The sequence below is a fragment of the Melospiza melodia genome (genome assembly GCF_035770615.1).
Source record: "Melospiza melodia melodia isolate bMelMel2 chromosome 7 unlocalized genomic scaffold, bMelMel2.pri SUPER_7_unloc_1, whole genome shotgun sequence".
Lineage (NCBI taxonomy): Eukaryota > Metazoa > Chordata > Aves > Passeriformes > Passerellidae > Melospiza > Melospiza melodia.
Window position 1 is genome coordinate 1,574,599 of NW_026948497.1, and position 21,994 is coordinate 1,596,592.

At 55.9% G+C, this 21,994-nt stretch overlaps 2 pseudogenes; one reads left to right on the top strand and one right to left on the bottom strand.

The window, feature by feature from the left end:
• The window catches only part of LOC134432722 (zinc finger protein 11-like), a 246,541-nt pseudogene that overhangs the window by 193,796 nt on the left and 30,751 nt on the right, over positions 1-21,994 (top strand).
• On the bottom strand, positions 1,084-21,296 carry LOC134432656 (uncharacterized; annotated as a pseudogene).

Genomic DNA, 21,994 nt, shown 5'->3' on the forward strand with positions numbered 1-21,994 from the left:
AGAGAGAGAGAGAGAAAGAGAGGGATAGAGATACCAAACGTAGAGATGAAGTCCTTTGGTCCAGTCCAGTCGAGGATCCGCCTGTTACGTGTGGGAGATCTCGAAGTCTCTCACTAACTCAGAGGTTTATATTATGATAACTCCATTGGAAATTGCAAGGGGGGGGAAACAGATACAATAAGGAACAAATGTAACAGGTAGTCCATGCGTTCAGCAGTAAATGAGAGCCATTGTCTTCTTGGTGCAGGGGTCACAACCTGCAGGCAAACATCTCGCTTTGGTCAGCTTGCCTCCCCCACACACCTCCCCGGGCTGGGGGTTTCAGTCCCGGTCCTTGGAAGGAGCAGAGGGGCCTTTTCACATGGGGGTTCCCTGTCTCAGTCCTTGATGGAGAGGCTCCTTACATCTCAGTCTGTCTGTCATGGTGGTTGTAAAACAGGTGAGGGTCTTCTGTGGGGGGACCACCTGAAACTCAGGAGAAGTCCAGCCGGGCCGAGAGGTGGGACAGCTTCCAAGGCTGTTGTTGCAAAAAGGGCACGGTGCCCCCTTATTACAGCGTCCTGAGTGAGTCGCTGCTGGTGAGAGAGAGATGGTGAATCTTGTTTCTAGATCAGAAGGCTGAATTTATTGATGTATAATATATAATACATTATAACTATACTAATAAGAATAAAGAGAGAGGTTGCAGAGCTGCTAAGCTAAGCTAAGAATAGATAGAAAGAATCTATAACAAAGTTGTGCCCAAGGATTCGGTCCTTGGCTTGCATTATGTGATTGGCCCTTAATTATAAACAAGAAGCATGAGCCAATCAAGAAACCCCTGTTGCATTCCACAGCATCTGATAATAATTGTTTACCTTCTCTTCTGAGGCCTCTGGCCTCCAGAAGACGCAGAAATCTGAAAGAAAGGATTTCTGTGAAGAAATGTCTGCGACACCCCCTTCTTCTCCTTGGGCTCAGTGTAGCACACAGCAAACAACACCTGTGAGAACAATGGCTTAGCAACGCTCTCAGATCAAGGGCGTTGTTGGCATGTGACTTTCTCCTTTGGAGTCAGAGATTTAAGACATGGGCGGTCTTTTCTTAGTGGTCCCCAAATGACGATCCTGAGGCAGATGAGGGAAATTTCGGAACCGACACTCTCACAAAAATAAAATTATTTTTTAAATTATATAAATTTAAGTTATATGATGTTTTCATAAATAAAATAACATTTTATTAAAATTAAAAAGTATTAGTTATTTTAAATTAATTAGATATTCCTAACAAGGGTTGAGCTCTCCCTCCCTGCTCAGTGCAGGATTTGGGGAGGGGGAGATGCTGACGGGGCCGGGGGGGCTGCAGCTCTGGGGGGATGGAAAAACGGCGAGGAACACGCTTTGCCACGGCGGGGACGCCACCCCCGGCACCCGCCCTGACCTTCTTGCGCAGGGAGAAGCCGAGCCCCAGCGCCAGGAAGACCGAGCCCAAGACGAAGCCCCCGATGCCCGTCAGCATCTCTGGGGGGTCTGCAGGGCTCAGTACCCCCAAAACCTCTCACCGACACCCCGAGCCCCTCCCAGAGCCCTCCCTGTGGCCCCCAGCCCAGCCAGGACCCCCTGAAACCTCCCTCCGATCTCTTTTTGTCCTGGCCAGGAGCCACCAAAGCCCCTCCCGTCCCTCTCAGCATCCCACAGCCCCCTCCCAGGTGCCCCCAGCGCCCCAGGACCCCCAAAGCCTCTCGCAGTCCCTTGGCAGCCCCAGCAGGACTCAGCCAGAGCCCTCCCAGTCTGTGCCCAGCACAACCGAGCTCATGGCGAGCCCCGCTTTGCCATCGCCGATCTCCTTCCAGCCCCTCGGGGCTCACTGCGATCCCTCCCAGTCACACCTGGGACCCCCAAACTCCCTCCCAGTGCCCACCAGCACCCCCCCCAAGCCCATCCCACCCTCCCCAGCATCCCCCAAACCCCTGCCCAGCCCTTGCCCAGGCCCCAGCCCCTCTCCCACTTCCAGCCCGGCTCTCTCCAGCTCCCTCCCAGTGGCTCCCAGCACAGCCCAGTGGCTCTGCCAGCGCCCCCAGGGGCTCCCCCGTACCCCAGTGCCGCCTCAGGGGCTGCTCCAGGCTGACGTGCTCCACCTGGCAGCTGTAGCTGAGCCCGCGCCGGGGCGGCGTTTCCAGCAGCACCAGCAGCTGGTAGGTCCAGTCCCCGTTGGGGACCACGTCGGTGGCCACCACGTGCTCCGAGAGCTCCTGCTGGCCCTGGAACCACCTCACCTGGATGGCAGCAGGGTAGAAATCCATCACGGAGAAGAGCAGGCGGCCGTGCCCGGGCTGGGAGCTCGAGGGAGGCATCAGCGAGATGGACACGCTGGGGGGCACTGGGAGAGACAGAGAAAGAGAGAGCGGGAACACACTGGGATCAGCTGGGGGACACTGGGAGAGAGAGGGGAGGGCTGGGATGGGCTGGAAGGGAACTGGGAATAGAGTGGGAGGGACTCGGAATGGACTGGGAGGGACTGGGGGCTACTGGAAGGAACTGGGAATAGACTGGGAATTGACTTGGGGAGCATGGATAAGACTGAGAAGGCCTGGGAGGGGCTGTGGTGGCACTGGGAGCAACTGGGAGTGAAGTGCGCGGCACTGGGTGGCCGCGTCCAGCGCGGGGCACTCGGCGCTGGGGATCTACCAAGGAACAGATGAGTCATCAGCGGTACGCGATCTCATTGGCTGGGAAGCCTCAGCTTAAAGCGTCGCTGAAATGGACGCGGGAGGGAGCACTGGGAGGCACTGGGAGGGAATGGGGGGAACAGGAGGCCCCGGGGATGGGCACAAGGAGGGCTGAGGGCTCTGGGGCGATTCTTGGGGCTCCACGGTCATTGGGAGGGCAGGGCCCGAGGGGACACGCTCTTCTCCACGCTCACCTCGGCGCTCCACGGTGATCGGAGCAGCAATCTCGTAGTTGCGCCGGCACCTGTCCACGTGAGCCCGCATGAACTCCATTATAGCCGGGTCGCTGTTCTACTTCTTGGCATTCTTCTCCCCTAAGGGGGTGAACCCCACAAAGTGCCCAACGTCGCTGTCGAACGTCACGAACTGCTCCCGGTTGTAGATGAACCTTACCACCAACCTCACCTTCTCAGTGCCGTTAATGAAGAGACAATAGGCCTTATGCATCCACTGGAACACTGGAACTGTGAGTGCAGCACACAGCTCAGGGATGTGCCCCCATCAGCACCCCCCAGCATCACCCCTAGAGCACCGGGGCCCATCCCGGATCCCTACTCAGCACCCCCTGTGCCCCACGGCCGCCACGGGACGCTCCTGCCCGCGCTGCCGCTTCCTCTTTGCCGCCCCTCCCCCATTTCCCCTTCCACATCCTCTCCCACATCCAGCCACTCCCAAATCACTTTTCTAGCCCCATTTCCCCATAAATCCCCCAATCTCCGGCCTTCTCGGGCTCAGTTTTGGGGTCATCCCCTCCCCTTTTCCCCCTTTCTTCACCCTCTCTCACCCCTCCCTCTCCTCCCCCCACCCCTAAGCCCCTCCCGCTCTCCCTTTGGGGGTCCCCTCCTCCTCCCCCTCCATTCCGGGCTCCCCCCTTCCCCTCTTTTCCCCCTTCTCCCCCCTGTCCCAGCGCCTCCCGCCCCCCGCTCACTCGAGAGCTCCGCGCCCGCACCCGAGGGGGCTCCCAGCACCACCAGTGCCGCCAGCAGGGCCCCAGCTGCCGCCCCTCGCCCAATGGCCGGGGCCGGGCAGGGAGCAGCAGCCCCAAAGCAGCCGCGCTGCGCTGGGAGCGCCAGTCCGGAGCAGGGCGGGCTCGGCAGCGCCGCGCGCTCTCATTGGCTGCCGCCGCTTCTGGGCTGCGATCGGCCACGGGCTCTGCCCGGCAACCGATGAGGCAATCCAACGCCCCGAGCTCTCATTGGCTGCGCCGCCTCCTGCTTGTGCTGCCATTGGCTGAGGCCTTTCCGGGACGCTGCAGCCCCGGGCTGGGGGTTTTTTGGGCAGGTGGAACCTTGGGGCGCTGGGCAGGTGGGAGCTCAGGTGAGCCCAGCAATGCGTGCCCAGGTGCGCGGCATCTCAGGGCTGCCCGTGGCGAGCGGTGACGCTGGCCCGATGCCAGGTACCCCCAGAGCCGCTCTGTCCCTGCCCCCCGCAGCCGCACAGGGACAGAAAATGGAACCCAGGGATCCTGCGTGGGGACAAGGACCGGGAGAGATCCCGCAGCAAATCCCACACGGGCACAACAGATCCGGCCTGGGCACACGGAGGGAATTTATTACCAACCAAATCACAACAGCACAAGGAGAAGGGAAAGAAATCTCTCCAACACCTTCCCCCTGCCCAACATGGATCACCCAGAACAGGGGTCACCAGGGCTCTGCCCAACAGGAGTCACTGGGGATCGTCCAACGCAGATCCTCCCATGGGGGATGGAGCTGGAGCAGCGCAAGAAGCTCTTCCCACACTCGGGACACTCGCAGGGCCTCTCCCTGGTGTGGAAGTGCTGGTGAGTGACGATCTCTGAATCCCACCTGAAGCTCTTCTGACATTCCAAACACTCCTAGGGCCGTTCTCCAGTGTGGATCTTGTGGTGCTTGCTGAGGTCAGAGGTCCCACCTGAAGCTCTTTCCACATTCCCCAAACTCACAGAGCCTCTCCCCAATGTGGATGTTCAGGTGTTCCATCAGGGGGGAGCTGGAGCTGAAACCCTTCCCACATTCCAAGCACTTGTGGGGCTTCTCCCTGCCATGAGGCTCCACCAGCTCTGAGCTCTGGCTGCATCTCCGGCTGCCTTCCTGGCTCAGGGAAGCTCTTTCCTCCTCACCCCTCCCTGGGCTGGGTTTGCAGCCCCTCCTTGTGAGGGATCTCTGGGGCTTTTCCTCCTCCTCCATCTGGCCACAGCTTGGGAATGACAAACCCTGGTTTGGGGGAAACCAAGGTGGGAGTGCCTTGGAGTAGAGGCTCCTCCTGGCCAGGTCCATCTCTAGAACTCAGCAAGAGTCTTGTGTCCATGAAAAGCTCCACATATCAAGATTCAGCCCAAAAAAAACTCTCCCAGGAGTTCCCTATTGCAGATCTCCCCACTTTTGGGGTTCCAGAGGTTTCCTTTCCTTGGGATCATGGGGGTCCAATGGTTCCAAGGGTTCTTCATTCTCCGGCGTCCTGCTTAGGGATGATCCAGGGGCTTTTGGGAGTCCATGGGGTCCCTTCTACCCTGATGCTCTGCTTTGACATCCCAGGGATCCCTCCTCTCCAGGCTCCCCCCCTTTCCAGTCTGCCGGGGTCCCCCAGCTCTGGGATCACCCCTCTCTGCTCTCCCCACTCTGGGGGTCCCAGGGGTTCCCCTCCTCTTCTCTCCCGGGGGTCCCCAGGACCAATGTCCTCCCCTGTCCATACTGGGCAATGGCGACGTGGGCCCCCAAAGATCCCCCAAGGGGCTCAGCTTTGGGCTCCTGCAAGATCCAAACCTACACACACAGAGAAAAAAACCTCCCAGGGTCACCAGATGATATTTGGGGTCAACTTCACAATCTGTGAGCTGCAAACACACCCCAATAAAAAACCCTCACCGGGACCTCCCGATGGATTTGGGATGAGCTCCCCCTCCCCGCTCACCTGCAGGACGAGCTGGGGGCGATGGTCCAGCGGCTGCGGCCACAGGTGGCACTGGAACCTCCTGTTCCTGCTCCTGCTCCTCCTCTTCCTCCTCCTCCTTTTCCTCTCTGTGTCTCTCCTCCTCCTCCTTCCTAACCCCACCTCCTCCCCAGTTCCTGCCTTCTGTGTATTTAGACTGGAGAACCTTGCTTGCATTTAGAACTAAAACAAAGATCCCAGATGGAACAAGGCTTGCTGCTTTTAGTCAGAAGCATCAGTGACTAAAGGTCATGTTTCCTTTGGTTTGGTGCCGTCCTTGCTCCTCCTCGGTGTTCAGACTGGGCTAGAGGGTGTCTTGTTTGCTGCATTTTCCTCTTGCACCCTTCGGGCCATAGGCTGTGCCCTGGGAGGGTCCTTTGTGCTCCTTTGTGACACAGGAGAACCTTCCAGGCAGTTTCTGCGTGAGCTGCTGCTGGGATGTCACAGGAACAGCGCCACGTCCCCGGGGTGTTCCCGTTGCTGTGGGACACAGAGGCCTCAGTGCCCAGAGTGGCTCTGGGCTCGCTGCCAGAGGATCCTCCTGCCCGAGGCATTCTCAGCAGCCAGCCCAGAAGGTGTCCTTCTGTGCTTGCAGGTGTTATGTTTGCCCAATTATCCCATCATAAAAAAAACCCAAACAATATTTAAGGTAGCAGCAATTTTAATTAAATAGTTTAGAAAATATATAAATAAGGGATAATTTGGTTCAAATAATAGCGCATAAGCAAAAACTACCATGGGGTACGGAGGGCAGGGTTCAATGACCCTTGCCACTTCAAGTACAAGCTTGCCAAGTGAAAGTCACCCCTTATATGCCATGCGTCAATGCCATCTCCTCCTATTACCTGTTCGTCACTTTTCTGTCTCCGCCCTCCTCACCACCTTTACCACGCTTGCACCACCACTCAGTTTGGTGGTCGCACAAGTCTTTGGGGGTTGTCACTGATGAAGGCCCTTATAGTCTTCTTCGTTGTCCTTTAATTCACCTTTGGGTTACACATGCGCACCAAGCCAGTACAATGTAAGCCAAGACTAACTTATCACTGCATCTACATATCATGGCAGTAAATCCCTTATAATTAGCATTTTCTGTGACTGACCGAGGTTCTTGGTCATTTTTAGCAACTATATCTTCAGCTTCTTTCCTGTGGTCCTTGAAAAACATCTGCTGGGAAGGGGGGGGTGGAGCCTCCTTGGCATTACAACTTTTAACTATTAACTATTTTATTATTCTCAAATATTAATTACTATATCAATATTGATTACTGTTTCAATTTTTATCAGCACGAATCATACCTATTTATCACAAATCCCCCATTTCTCTTTTTGATCATTGTTATTTGTGCTGTATTTAAAAAGCTGTGCCCTGATACCTTTTATATTTTTCAGAATTTTTGTTTCCTCGTTGTCTCTTTTCATCTTCAAACTTTTCCAGCATTTCTATTACTGCTTCTAGTCTTTCACACTCTCTTTCAAGTTGAGTTAGCATTTCCTGGTCTATTTTTAATCTTTTTAGGTCCTTGTTCTTTAACAGGGGTCGATTTAGCTTTTAATACCATTATAGATCTTGATTTTCCTTTTTCTGCTGATTCTGAATCTAGAGACGTTGTAATCTGCATCTTTTGAATCACTGATTCAAAAGATTAGCCTAATAATTACAAAATCATACAAGGCAGAAACAGAAGTCCCAGAATTGAGCATAACAACATGAACTTTAACTTTTTTCTCCAAACACTTCCAAAGAGGTTACCCCACCAATCTGCTTTCAAGATTGAATTCCACTTTTGTAGTGGCACATGAGCTGCTCTTTTAATTTCCTCTACAAGTTTTGTGGTGGCTTCCCCATAATCATCAATTTCTACACAGCACTTAAATTCATTAAATCTCCCACAAGCTCCTCCTTTTTTTGCTAACAGATAGTCTAGGGCGATCCTGTTTTGATACACAAACGCCCGCATTTGTGTATATTGCCTGGCCAACATTTTTAAAGCATCAGAGGTGTGATTTGACTCCACTTCCACTAGTACTTGGAGCCTTATTAGTTTATTCAACAGGTAAATTGGGGTCCTATATCTCCATGACCCATCCTGAGCCCATGTTGCTGGGTCATAATATGCTATAATTTGTTCTGCAGGCCATTCGTCCTCCTCTCATTTTTGATTCCCTCCTGCTGTTGGAAAATTTAAATTCAAATCTCCTTTATTCCACTGCAGGGTTTCATACAGTGGAGTTCCTAGCACATTGCTCCTAGACCTCAGTAGAACAAAGAAGGAGGGTTGTATTACTCCCAAAGTACAGGTTCCTCCCCATTTTTGAGGTAACACACTGTATCCTCGTTGCTCACAAATCCAATATATCCCATCTGAGGCTTTCCATTTCTTATCAGTTTTCTCCAGTTGTTCCCAATAAGACCTCAGGCTGTCAATGGATTGGTGGGGGTTAGCTCCAGGACTTCTGTACCAGCATAAATTAATCTGTTCATCCCATTCACAATTTATTTCTTTTATTGGTCCCCAATATCCAATGGGGTTTTCAGGTCGCTAAATTTTTGAACGATTATCCGTATTAACCACCAGTGTGGATTTACAAGGAGTATGCCCTATTATTTTATTAGATTTCCTTCCTTCTCGAGTTATACAAATGATTCCAATTACTTGATGGCTTAAAATCCATCCTTCAGGTCTCTTCAATGTTCCAGAAATTTAGGTATGGTTCCATTTAAAAAATTGCTCTGGAGCTAAGCTCTCACCTTTCCACGGCCATCTTTCAGCCATTTGTAGACCTCCACAAATCCAACATTTTGATAATCCTAATTCTGTAGCAATATCTTGTTCTAGTGTGTTCTGTTAGTTTGTTTAATTGCTCCCCCATTTTCTGCATTGCTCCCCCATTTTCTGTAATGGTTCTTCCCTCCCAGTTTTTCCCACCTTAGCTTTGTCAGTTATTATGTTCCCATGGCAACTCCTGCCATGGTATTGTCTGTCATTTGGTTACCTTGGTTACTCCCGCCACAGTTTATGTCAATCCTCTCTGTTATATGATTTCCCCTCCCCTGTGTTTCCTTATATGTGAATTTGTTCTCCTCCCTGGGCCCAGTCAATCAGTCCCCACTTCTCGTCATTTGCCAGAATCTTCTGTGCTTAGAGAGACTTGATTGGCTGTGGCTCCGGGGCCCCTCCTTTACATTGTTTCTATTGGGTTTTTCCTCATGTCAGTTATCCTAAGTTCACTCCCCTACTTTCCCCTATTGGTCCTTTGTAAACCCCTCCCTGGGATCCCTCCTCCCCTTTATAACCCTGTTGCACTCTTTGTTCTTGGTCACATGCTGGTAGACACGTTAGATTCAGCACCTGGGTGTCTGTCACTCCCTGGTTGACGATAAATCTGACAAGTCCCCAAGTAAAGAGTGTCCGGACTCTTTACTCTCGTTGGCCAGCAGCGATTCCATCCGCTGTGAGCACAGCCCGAAGCCTTCTGACGCCGAGGGGTGCTCCCACATTTGCAGCTGGGTGTTGGCCACCCTTCTGCCAGCCGGACACCTGACTTTAAGGCCACACCTCACTGCAGTTTGGCGTCCAACGTTGGTGCCTGGATTACGGCCGGACGCCTTGCCGTTTGGACCGACGAACCCCACGGACGGATTCCTTAGAGTCCACTGGCCACCAGACTACCCTCAGTTGCAGCAGACTCCGTTTTAGGGGTAGCGCTCCTGGGGGACCCGAAGTCGGAACTCCCCGCATCTGTGGAGGACTTCGGAAGACAAGAGCCACTCGCCCGGGTTTTCTTTTGTGCCACCGCTGGGTCAGGTAAGCCCCAGACTTGGTGGTTTCCCCCCTGCCTTTTTAACCTCCCCTTGGAGTTTATGCCCTGCTCTGGGGACCACTCCCTACCCTTTTCCCAAGAGGGCTGAAATCCCAAGTGGTTTCAGCTCCCGCGTGGTGATCACGTGCTGCGGGAAGCCCGGTGGATTCTGCCCGCCCTGTCTCCTCCGGCACCGCGTGGCATGGGGCAGGGGGCTGGCAGACACTTTCCGCCAATTCCGCTTCTCGTGCGCGCGGCTCTGCCGCTTTTCGTGCGCCGCGGGAAGCCCGGCAGACTCCACCCGCTGCGCCGCGCAGCGGAGCCCTCTGCTGCTTTTCGTGTGCGCGGTTTCTCTGTACAGCGGCGCTGGGGCAGGCTTCGGGCTCTCTCGGTGTGGCGCTGAGCGGCTGCTGCGGGTATTTCAGCGTGGGGCGGCTTTTCCGCGCAGGTCGGCGTGGCGCGGTCATCCACCTCCCCCCCGTGCGGCGCGCCCCCTCCCCACCGCTTTTCGCACGGTTTCAGAGCGGGGTGGCGTCGCCGCGGCTTTCAGTGTGGGCGGTACTGGTCGCAGTCTGCCCAGGAGCCCTGGTCTTTTGGGGACAGCCCTTTCCCCCTCATTTTTTATTTTTCCTTTCCCGTGGGGTCTGAATGCCCAGACTTCGGGCCAGACCTCACTGCCCAACATCCTTCCTTTCCTCGAGTTGAAACCCCAGACTTGGGGACAGCGAGGGGAGCAGGGGCCGGTGGCATGTACCTAAGTGCTTTAGTTTTCGTTTTCCTGGGTGGGTGGAGTGCAACATCAAGAGTTCTAGATCCCTTTAAGGTAGCATTGTCTAGTGCTTCTTAGAGGTTAGACGATGGGTGCAGGTCTGATCAGGACTCAAACGAGAGTCTACTGTGTTGTTAAGGGTTTGTTGCTTGGGGGAGGGTCTCAAGCCCCCGAAAAGGAGTTGAAAATGTTAATTAAGTGGATCTTTTCTCAGTTCCCCGAGGTTTCCCCAGAAATTGCGAAGGAGCCACGGTTTTGGGCAGCTATTGTAGCAAAATTAGAGCAGGCGGTCGACTCTGGGGAAACTCAATTATCTGTCATGGCATACTGGGTGGGCAGAGTGTTAACCTCACTCCGACTGCCCGGGGAACTGAAGGAAAGTCCATCGCGTTAAAGTTTGGTCCCCAGATCTCCTAGTTGTTGTGTTCCTATCCCTCATTCCTGACCCTCTTCCCTCAGGCAGGAGCCCTTGGGAGGGATTCTTAAGGCCAACAAGAAGCAGGGGGTTCACCTTGCCCCTGCTCCCTCTCGACCGGCTCGGCCACCTCCTCCGAAAAGTCCTGGCCAGTTTCTTCGGAGCCCTCCTCCCTATCCCTCTCCCCCTCTCCCTAAGTCCCCAGTTGCCACTCCTAAGTTTGTCAGATTTGATGAACTGGCTCAAGATGGCTCACAGGGAGCACAAAATGGCAGAGACCTCATGGTTTTTCCCGCCATGACCCCTTCTCCCTCCCACAATCCTTCCCTTGATCCATCCCCTTGTCCTGTTTCCCCTCCCTCCATTCCTCCCCCTGCTCCTCTCCCTGCTCTGCCCATGGCTCTGCCTCCTGCAAACTCCTCCTTAAACCCTCCTCCCTATTCCACCCCGCCTCCGAACTCCACCCCGGAGGTGGAGAAAACCAACTTGCCAGGCACAAGCCAGTGCCCCTCCCAAGTGCCAAGCCCCGCCTCAGCCTCCCTCCTTTCCGGTTCCCACGCTCCTCCTTCTGGTTCCCATGCTTTGTGTTCAGGGGGGTTGGGGGTGGGGGACTGGATGCCTGGAAGCCAAGACAAGCACCTTTATTGGAAGCTGCCCCGGTTACATACCGCCTCAGCGGGGAGGGGAGTTCTCAGGCCCAATGGGTGCCACATGTACAGGCCCAGATCAAGGAACTGTGCAAGGCCCAGAGGGAGCTCTTCCGGGAATCGGAGTATTTCCGGGGTCTCCTTCACTCAGTCCTTGCTTTGGGAGACCTGGTGCTGGCGGACCTGAAGGCTCTCTTCTCTAGCCTTTTGGGGCCCATGGAGTTTAGGGTCTGGGCGGCAGAATGGGGGAGGGAGATTGTGGAGGTTCTCCCAGTGCTCTGGGGAAGCCAGGCCATGTCTCACAATGCAGATGGCTTGGTACTATCCACGGACCATCTGGTGGGCACCGGGGCTTGGGCAAGCAGGGCGATGCAGGCAAAGGTTTTGTTCTCTGCTCAGCTATTGGAAACCTGCAAGGCCACAGAGCGTGCTTTTTACAAGCTCCCCTCTGCCACATCACAGCTAGAAGTGGAAGAGGTGAAGCAGGGCACACAGGAGCCTTATCTCGTGTTTGTTGAAAGACTGTATTGGTTTGTAGGGGCTCAGGTTCTGGGAGAGCGGGAGAGAGAGAGGATGTTATGAGGCTGATGGCCTACCTGAATGCCAATGTGGCATGCAGGGGGGCCATCCGGTCTCTCCCCCTGAGCCCTCGACCTACAGTCGAACAAATGATAGAAGTCTGTGCGAGGAAGGTTCCCCTTCAGGATCCGAAGATGTGCCCCAAGAGAACTTCAATGGCTTTTGCAGAGTTTCCATTCATTGAATGCCCTGAAGCCAAAGCTGCTGCTGTGAACGGATGTTTAACACCAGGTTCCAGCAGGAGGACGATGGCAACCCATCCTTTTCATCTCTGTGGCAAGATGGGGCACTGGATGCTGCAATGTCCCCTGCGGCACAGGTTTCTTGAGTTCAGAAAAAAGGATGGGGAGGGAGGTAGCGAACAAAAAAACTAACTTATGAGCGCAGCCCCTCCCTGCTGCGCCAGGACAAAAATAAGGCGGGCCAATTAACATCCAGCGGGGAGGGAGGAGTAAAGGGAGAGCCGCCATACATGCTACCGGATTTGACTTATCTATTATCAGATTTGACATTTAGCACCTGTGAGTTGCAGCCTAAACCTGTTCTTACCACCTTGTCTTCTGCTTCCCCTTACAGGCTGCAGCTAACTAGGGAAATCTATCTTCCCAACAGCGATTTTCAGCTGGTGTCTGCCGATCTGCAACATCTCGGTCGCTGGAGGAAATTAGGACGGTGCAGGTGGACCATTGTCGGTGATACAAAGCACACACCACGTGACCTTCACATCGTCCTGGGGCTGGTTACTACAGACCGGGACCGTTTCATGGTGGGGCTGTACTGTGTCCGACCCCCAGTCTTCCTTCCCAAAGGTCAGATTATTGCCCAGGCCATTCCAGTGCCAGAGGAGACGCACTGGCGAAGATCATCCAAGATACATCGCCTCCAACTGTGGCCTGGGCACAGGTAGTGGGGAGGGAGAAACCCCGACTAACTTGTCAACTTTCTTTAGGGGGAGATCAAAAAATAGTGAGGGATCTGTGGGACACAGGGGCAGATGTGACGATCATTCCCTCTCGGGAGTGACTGTCACATTGGGGCTTGCAAAACGCGGCTGGAACCATCCAAGGTGTAGGGGGTCTCCAATTGGCCAAGCAATCAAGGAGCATTGTACAAATTATGGGACCAGACGGGCAATTGGCTTCTGTGCACCCGTTCCTATTAGATTACACCGAGCCTCTCTGGGGGAGAGACCTTTTAGCCCAGTGGGGAGCCAAAATTGACCTTCCCAAGGCTCCCCAGGTTTTTCGGGCAGTGGCCACTGAAGAGTGCCGGACCTGGAAGCTGGAATGGTGGACTGATGAACCAGTACAGGTCTTGCAGTGGCCACTAAACAAACAAAAATTGAAGGCGCTCAACGAGCTCGTTCAGGAGCAGTTACTTAAGGGCAGTATCATGGAGACTATATCTCCCTGGAATTCTCCAGTTTTTGTGATCAAGAAGCCCAATAAAGATAAGTGGCGGCTCCTGACCAACCTCGGCCAAATTAACGAAAAAATAGCAGACATGGGGTCTCTCCAACCAGGGATGCCCTCCCTGGCAATGGTCCCCCGAAATTGGAATTTGGCTGTTGTTGACATCAAAGATTGTTTCTTCCAAATTCCCCTACACCCTGACGATGCCCTGCGTTTTGTGTTCACAGTTCCTTCCATCAACCGTGAGTCCCCAGACAAGCGCTACCACTGGCGGGTCCTTCCGCAAGGAATGAAGAACTCTCCAGTGATCTGTCAGTGGTACGTTGCTTCTCTGCTGTCCCCCCATTCGTACAGCCCTTGGGGATGCCGTAGTGATTCATCATTATATGGACAACATCCTCGTGTGTGCGCCCGACGATAGTCTGCTTGCCAGTGCGCTTGACCTGACAACCAATGTGTTGGTTGCTGCAGGGTTCAAGCTCCAGCAGAAAAAGATTCAAAGGATGCCACCTTGGAGGTACCTGGGCCTTGAAATTACCAAGCGGACCATTGTGCTGCAGAAATTGGCGATAATGACTAATGTCCAGATCCTTGCGGATGTCCATCAACTGTGTGGGTCTTTAAATTGGGTGAGACCCTGGCTGGGCATTTCTACCGAGGACCTGGCCCCCCTTTTCGATTTGTTGAAAGGGGGAGAGGGGCTTAGTTCCCCTAGGACTCTCACCCTAGAGGCTCAGGTAGCTCTGGAGAAGATCCAAAAGGCTATTTCGGCCAGGCAGGCCCACCGTTATCACCCGGGCTTGCCATTCAAATTCATAATACTGGGAAAATTGCCACACCTCCATGGCATTATCCACCAGTGGGACAAGACGCTGAAGGACCAAGGCTGGGGAGATAAGCTCTTATTCATAGAGTGGGTCTTTGTCAGCCACCATTGGTCCAAAAGAATGACAAGGCCACAGGAGCTGGTAGCTGAACTGATCCTCAAAGCAACATCGAGGATCAGGGAGTTGGCAGGATGCGATTTCGAATGCATTTACATACCAATTGAATTGGAGTCGGGCCAACTAAAAATGAAGACCTTCAATGAACTGCTGCAAACTAATGAGAACCTTCAGTTTGCGTTGGACGGCTACACTGGGCATATTGCAGTAAATCGGCCGGCCCACAAATTGAGTGTTTAGGCTGTACCTTTTAGCCTCCGAGCCCACAGAATTACATCTTCTTGGTTCTGCCAACTCCTCTATCTGTTTTCAGTTCGATTATACTTTAGTTCCTATAAAGAAGGGCGTGGAGGTGGTCCAGCAAACTAAAAAAGAATATCAAGTGAATCAGTGGTGCAGAGCCGTATTAAAGATCAGCAGTCCCACTACCACTGGACAGATCACTTATGCCCTTCCCAGGGGAGCGTTTTTGATTTGTGGCAATCGAGCGTGGGCAGGCTTCCCCTCTGGTCTGATCAGAGGGCCGTGCACTTTTGGCAGAGTGACGCTGTTTACCCCCAACATCACCCAAATTGTCAATTGGAGAAAGACAAACGTCACGTCCGAATTGGCCAGGTCTAAAAGAGATCTTAAGGATCTCACTGAGGACTGTGATGACAAAATTACTCATTGGTCTCACTCAAAATCCATCACTTCTACCATCCTATTGCCGTGGGTATCAGTAGCGAAATCTCTGGGTGAATTGGGCTGCCTGGAGTGTTGGGTGGCTAAACAAGCCAATCTTACCTCTGCTGCTCTATACGACCTCCTCACAGACAAGGAAATAACAAGAAAGGCGACGCTCCAAAACAGGGCAGCAATAGATTTTCTATTGCTGCTTCACCATCACCACTGTGAGGAGTTTGAGGGCCTCTGCTGCATGAACCTGTCCTCACGAGCCGAGGACGCCAGGCACTGCGTGAAACGCCTTCAAGTCCTTCTGCATCAAATAAAACAAGAAACATCTGACTGCCTGGGGGACACCTTCAAGGGTTGGGGCCTTAGCGGGTGGACCAGTTCAGTTTTAGAATCAGTTAGTAAGGTTATTTTAAGTTTGATTATACTCTTGATTCTTGTTACTGTGATCTGTGGACTGGTCAAAAGACTGATGACAAAAGTAGCAACGCCAAGTGTGAACCACACCACCGTTCCCCTCAATGAGCCCGTCGAGTTGGAGGACCTCTCCTCAGAGGCCGGAGAAGCCATGGATGAGGAGGGAGCAACCGCCCCGCCCTTCGACCACCTATGGGCGGACGGACTCCAAATTGAGGAGGGAGAGACTTGGCTGGACCAGCCGCGGGTCCCAGCAGTTTAAGTTTTATATGGACTTTTCCATTCTTTCTAATTTTATTTGGTAGAAAACGGGGATATGTTGTGGTGTGTTTGTTGAGTTTATTGTATTACTCCCCCATTTTTGTATGGTTCCGCCGTTTTATGTAAATGGTTCTGCCCTTCCCAGTTTTCCCGCCACTTGTATTGTCAGTCTTTTAAGTTATATAATTCCTCCTCCCCCTCATCTCCTTATATGTAAACTTTTTCTCCTCCCTGGGCCCAGTCAATCACCCCCCACTCCTCCCAGGTTTCCAGAATCATCTTCTCTCTGGGGGTTGTGGTAGGCTGTGGTCCCGGGGCCCCTCCCTTACTTTATGCTTATTGGTTCTCATCTGTTGCTTGTCATGTTTAGTTCACTCCCTTCCCTTCCCTGATTGGCCCTCTGTAAACACTTGCCCTTGAATCCTTCCCCCTTTATAAGCTTGGTTCACCCTCCCCTCTTGGTCACTCCCTGGTTGGTTTCCTTGGGCAATAAGCCTGACTTCACCCCCAGTGAGTGTCCTGCTCCTTACTCGTCCTACCTGCAGCGAGATCCTGCCCGCAGCCAGCACAGCCTGAGGCCTTATGACGCCGAGGGGTGCTGGCAGGGAATGCAGCTGGGTGATGGCCTTTACCTCAGCTAGCCAGACAATGACCTTTTGGGCCACATACACCTCACCACAGCTGTCCTCAAGGGATTCATCTCCTCCGCTGCTCCCTCAGTTGCTTTGCTCCAGTGAACAGAGGGGTCAGGCTGGAGAGAGGCTTGGCTGATGATAAAAATGGGTGCTGCCCAAAGGATAAAAAGGAAAGAAATGAACTGTTACTTACCAAAGTAAAGTTCCTCACAGGGTCTGTTGCAACAGGACAAAGGGAAATGGTTTGAAATTCAGGAGGGGGAAGCAGGCTCAGATTAGATCTAAGGAAGAATTTTTTAACCAGCAGAGTGGGGAAACACTGACAGAAGGTGCCCAGAGATGGGGGAGGTGCCTCCTCCCTGGAAACATCCAAGCTCAGGTCAGGCAGGGCTCTGGGCCCCCTGAGCTGCTTGAAGATGTCCCTGCTCGCTGTGGGACACCAGGCCCAGATGAGCTCCAAAGGAGCCTGCCAAGCCACAGCAGGTGAGGATTCTGCTTGCTCTGCGTGTGGAACGCAGCCAGACTGGAGACTGTCGGAGGGGGCCCCACAAGAAAACCCCTCCCTGGCGCTGCTGCTTCCCCTGCAGCCCCTGGCCCTCAGCTGCAGCAGCTCCTGGGCAGCCCAGCGCCGCTCCTCGTCCGGCTCCAGGCTGCACTCGAGGCAGTCCCGCAGCAGAGCCGACAGGCGCCGGGGCTCCTGCAGCTGCGGGGTCCCGTTCTGCCAGATCAGAGCGTGAGCCTGCAGGGAAAGCAAACTCAGCGCTCTGCCAGCTCCCTTCACACCCACACGGGCTCACATCCACCCCGGGCCTCAGCCCCAGCTCCAGGGGCACTTTCCTCCCTGCCACAGGTGCTGCTCAGAGCTCATTTTGCTATGCCAACCAAAAAACCCAAACCCTGGGGCTGCCACAGCCACTGCAACATCCAAATGATCTTGCCTTGAGAGCCAGTTTCATTGACTGACTCTGTGAGTAGGAACCTCCATCAGAAATAGCACATTTTGCTTCTCCAAATGGGGACACCAGCTTTACAGGCCATTTTCCAGAGTCAGTGTGGTCTGCCTGTGTTATTTCAGAGGATTCTTACATCAAGTGCATCTCTGCAGTGCCACTGACACTCATGTAAATGCATTCCTGATGCCCCATCCCAGACACTGCCAGGCAAGAAACAGGAGGTTTGTGTTGCTGAAAGCTCAGGCTTGGTGACACGGAGAAAGCAGCTTGGACTAGGAAAGAAATATGTTAGACTTTGGGAATGTTAAACAATCATCTTCATTTTTTCAACAAGTTTCCCAGTGAGAAGAATCAGGGGGGAAATCATCTCACAAAACTCTTTTAGAAACTGCTGCAGAAATCTTGTTGAGTTTGGGGGCGGGATGTGGGGTTGATGTGGGGTTTTCTTGCAAGGTAACATTAGACCTGATGCACTTGCTTCACATTTCAGGTCATCCTCACAGCCAGATGAGCTGCAACAACATAAATCCCAAAGCAAATTGTTGCTGGAGACTGAAGAATATTCTTCTGTGTTGGGGCTGGAGTCCTCTGGGAATTCCCTTCCCATGTGCAGAAACCTCCAGCTGCTGCTCCCAGTGCAGGGTCCCCCTGTGCTCACAGGCTTCTGCAGCCCCTGGAGAATTTGCCTCTTACCATGGCCGCCGTTTCCCTGAAGTAAGGAGGTTCTCCTTCCACCATCCCGATGGTCACAGTGCCAAAGGCCCAGATGTCCACCTTGGGGCCATAAGGAGATCTGGTCACAATTTCTGGGGCCATCCAGTGAGCAGTGCCCACCATGGAGCTGCGCTGGTCCTGCTCAGGGCTGAGCTGAGCGCAGAGGCCAAAATCAGCTGAGGAGAGAAACAAACCCTGTCAAAGGCAGCTGGAATGAGGAAACCAAGCACCAAGATTCCCCACCTCAGTCTGAGAGTGCAGTTGTGAAGTCAGCTGGAAAAGCCCTCAGGGCTGTAGCCAAGCAAAGATGGAACTGGACCCTTCAAGAAACCATGGAGGAAGGGGCGGGGGATGTGAGAGAGAAGAGGGGAAGGAGGTGGGAGGAGGAGCAGGGGGGGATGGGGGGGAGCGATTGACCCGGGGGAAGAGAAGGGGGAATTGAGGAGAGGAGCAGAAACAGGAAAAGTAGCAGGGACACCCGGCCTTCATCGAGGTGTCCACGGGGGGGCCAGGAAGATGTGGAACCCCCAGCCAGGTGTGTTCCCAACACGGGGGCTCTGACCCTGGGGGTCATCCGGGATTATCCAGCGTGGATCCTCCCACGGGGGATGGAGATGGAGCGGGGCACGGAGCTCGTCCCGCACCGGGCACTGCGGGATCCGCGGGCAGCGACCCCTCCCCCTGGGCCCAGCCCCCACCCTTTGTCCCCCTCCCTTTGCCCAAATCCGTCCCATCGCCCCCCCCCAAACCCCTCCCGATCGCCCCCCAATAAACGGCCCCGGGCCCAACTGGGAAGCTTTACTGGGAGCACTGGGAGCAGGCACTGGGCGGGGGCGGAGCGCCAGCGGGGCTGGAGGGGACACGGGACCCCCCCAAATCAGCGGAGCGGGGACGGAGCGGGGGGTCCCGGCCGGGCCCGAGCCCACGGGAGGGGCTGCGGCCGCCGGCGGCTCAGGAGCTCTGTGGGCAGAGAAAAGGGAGTGACACCGGGCTGGGGGCCCCGGCGGGAGCGCACACGCTCCGCCACGGCGGGGACGCCACCCCCGGCACCCGCCCTGACCTTCTTGCGCAGGGAGAAGCCGAGCCCCAGCGCCAGGAAGACCAAGCCCAAGACGAAGCCCCCGATGCCCGTCAGCATCTTGCCGCTGACGGCGTCCGGCGGCATCTCTGGGGGGTCCGCAGGGCTCAGCACCCCCAAAACCTCTCACCGACACCCCGAGCCCCTCCCAGCGCCCTCCCTGTGGCCCCCAGCCCAGCCAGGGCCCCCTGAAACCTCCCTCCGATCCCTTTTTGTCCTGGCCAGGAGCCACCAAAGCCTCTCCCGTCCCTCTCAGCATCCCACAGCCCCCTCCCAGTTGCCCCCCAGCGCCCCAGGACCCCCAAAGCCTCTCGCAGTCCCTTGGCAGCCCCAGCAGGACTCAGCCAGAGCCCTCCCAGTCTGTGCCCAGCACAACCGAGCTCATGGCGAGCCCCGCTTTGCCATCGCCGATCTCCTTCCAGCCCCTCGGGGCTCACTGCGATCCCTCCCAGTCACACCCGGGACCCCCAAACTCCCTCCCAGTGCCCACCAGCACCCCCCCAAGCCCATCCCACCCTCCCCAGCATCCCCCAAACCCCTGCCCAGCCCTTGCCCAGCCCCCAGCCCCTCTCCCACTTCCAGCCCGGCTCTCTCCAGCTCCCTCCCAGTGGCTCCCAGCACAGCCCAGCGGCTCTGCCAGCGCCCCCAGGGGCTCCCCCGTACCCCAGTGCCGCCTCAGGGGCTGCTCCAGGCTGACATGCTCCACCTGGCAGCTGTAGCTGAGCCCGCGCCGGGGCGGCGTTTCCAGCAGCACCAGCAGCTGGTAGGTCCAGTCCCCGTTGGGGACTACGTCGGTGGCCACCATGTGCTCCGAGAGCTCCTGCTGGCCCTGGAACCACCTCACCTGGATGGCAGCAGGGTAGAAATCCATCACGGAGCAGAGCAGGCGGCCGGGGCCGGGCTGGGAGCTCGAGGGGGGCACCAGCGAGATGGACACGCTGGGGGGCACTGGGAGAGAGAGAGCGGGGACACACTGGGATCAGCTGGGGGGCACTGGGAGAGAGAGGGGAGCGCTGGGCTGGGCTGGAGAGGGACTGGGATAGACTGGAATGGACTGGGAGCGATTGGGAGTGACGGGGAGTGACAAGGAATGGCCAGGGTTAAGTGGTGGGAGGGACTGGGGATGGGCTCGGATGGACTGGGAATGTGTTGGGAGGGAGTGGGAGGGACTGGGCGGGAGTTGGGTGGCACTGCGAGAGGTGGGAGGGGATGGGGGTGCACTGGGAGAGAGGGTGGACGTCTGAGAGTGAACTGTGAGTGAACTGGGAATAGATTGGGAATTGATTTGGAGTGGCTGGGTGCGACCGGGAATAAACTGGGAGGGACTGAGAATGAACTGGAGACGATTGGGAGGGACTGGTAAGGTACAGGAGGCCCCGGGGATGGGCACAAGGAGGGCTGGAGGCTCTGGGGAGATTCCCAGGGAGGTTTTGAGGGGCTCCAGGGTCATTGGCAGGGTAGGGCCCGAGGGGACACGCTCTGCCCCGCGCTCACCTCGGCGCTCCACGGTGATCGGGGTGTAATAGTCGTAGTTGTACCGGCAGTACCAGTCCAGCGCAGTCCGTGCGTACTCCAGTCTAGCCGGGTCGCTGTTCATCTTCCTGGCAAACCTCTCCCTATAGGGGGTGAACCCCACGTGCAGCCCCACGTCGCTGTCGAACATCACGAACTGCTCCCGGTTGTAGATGTACCTCTCCACGAACCTTACCGTTTCCGTGCCGTTAATGAAGTAACACTCGCACTTAAACATGAGCTGAAACACCCCTGTGTGTGCTGGACACAGCTCAGGGGCCGCCCCCCGCTCTGCACCCCCAGAGCTCCGGGGCCCACCCCGGATCCCCACTCCGCACCCCCTGTGCCCCACGGCCGCCATGGGACCCTCCTGCCCGCGCTGCCGCTTCCTCTTTGCCGCCCTTCCCCCATTTCCCCTTCCACATCCTCTCCCCTCCCACCTCCGGCCGCTCCCAAAATCACTTTTGGGGTCCCATTTCCCCATTTTCCCACAAATCCCTCAATCTCCAGCCTCCCTCCCGCTCAGTTTTGAGGTTCTCCCGTCCCCTTTTCCCCCCTTCCCCACCCTCTCCCACCGCTCCCTCTCCTCCCCCCACCCCTCAGCCCCTCCCGCTCTCCCTTTGGGGGGTCCCCTCCTCCTCCCCCTCCGTTCCGGCCTCCCCCCTTCGCCCCCTTTTCCCCCTTCTCCCCCCCTGTCCCAGCGCCTCCCGCCCCCTGCTCACCCGAGACCTGGGCGCCCGCAGCCGGGGGGGCTCCCAGCACCACCAGTGCCACCAGCAGGGCCCCAGCTGCCGCCCCTCGCCCCATGGCCGGGGCCGGGCAGGGAGCAGCAGCCCCAAAGCAGCCGCGCTGCGCTGGGAGCGCCAGTCCGGAGCAGGGCGGGCTCGGCAGCGCCGCGCGCTCTCATTGGCTGCCGCCGCTTCTGGGCTGCGATCGGCTACGGGCTCTGCCCGGCAACCGATGAGGCAATCCAACGTCCCGACCGCTCATTGGCTGCACCGCCTCCTGCCTGCGCTCCCATTGGCTGAGGCCTTTCCGGGACGCTGCAGCCCCGGGCTGGGGTTTTTTTGGGCAGGGGGAACCTTGGGGCGCTGGGAGCTCAGGTGAGCCCAGCAATGCCTGCCCAGGTGCGCGGCATCTCAGGGCTGCCAGTGGCGAGCGGTGACGCTGGCCCGATGCCAGGCACTCCCAGAGCCGCTCTGTCCCTGCCCCCCGCAGCCGCACAGGGACAGAAAATGGAACCCAGGGATCCTGCGTGGGGACAAGGACCGGGAGAGATCCCGCAGCAAATCCCACACGGGCACAACAGATCCGGCCTGGGCACACGGAGGGAATTTATTACCAACCAAATCACAGCAGCACAAGGAGAAGGGAAAGAAATCTCTCCAACACCTTCCCCCTGCCCAACATGGATCACCCAGAACAGGGGTCACCAGGGCTCTGCCCAACAGGAGTCACTGGGGATCGTCCAACGCAGATCCTCCCATGGGGGATGGAGCTGGAGCAGCGCAAGAAGCTCTTCCCACACTCGGGACACTCGCAGGGCCTCTCCCTGGTGTGGAAGT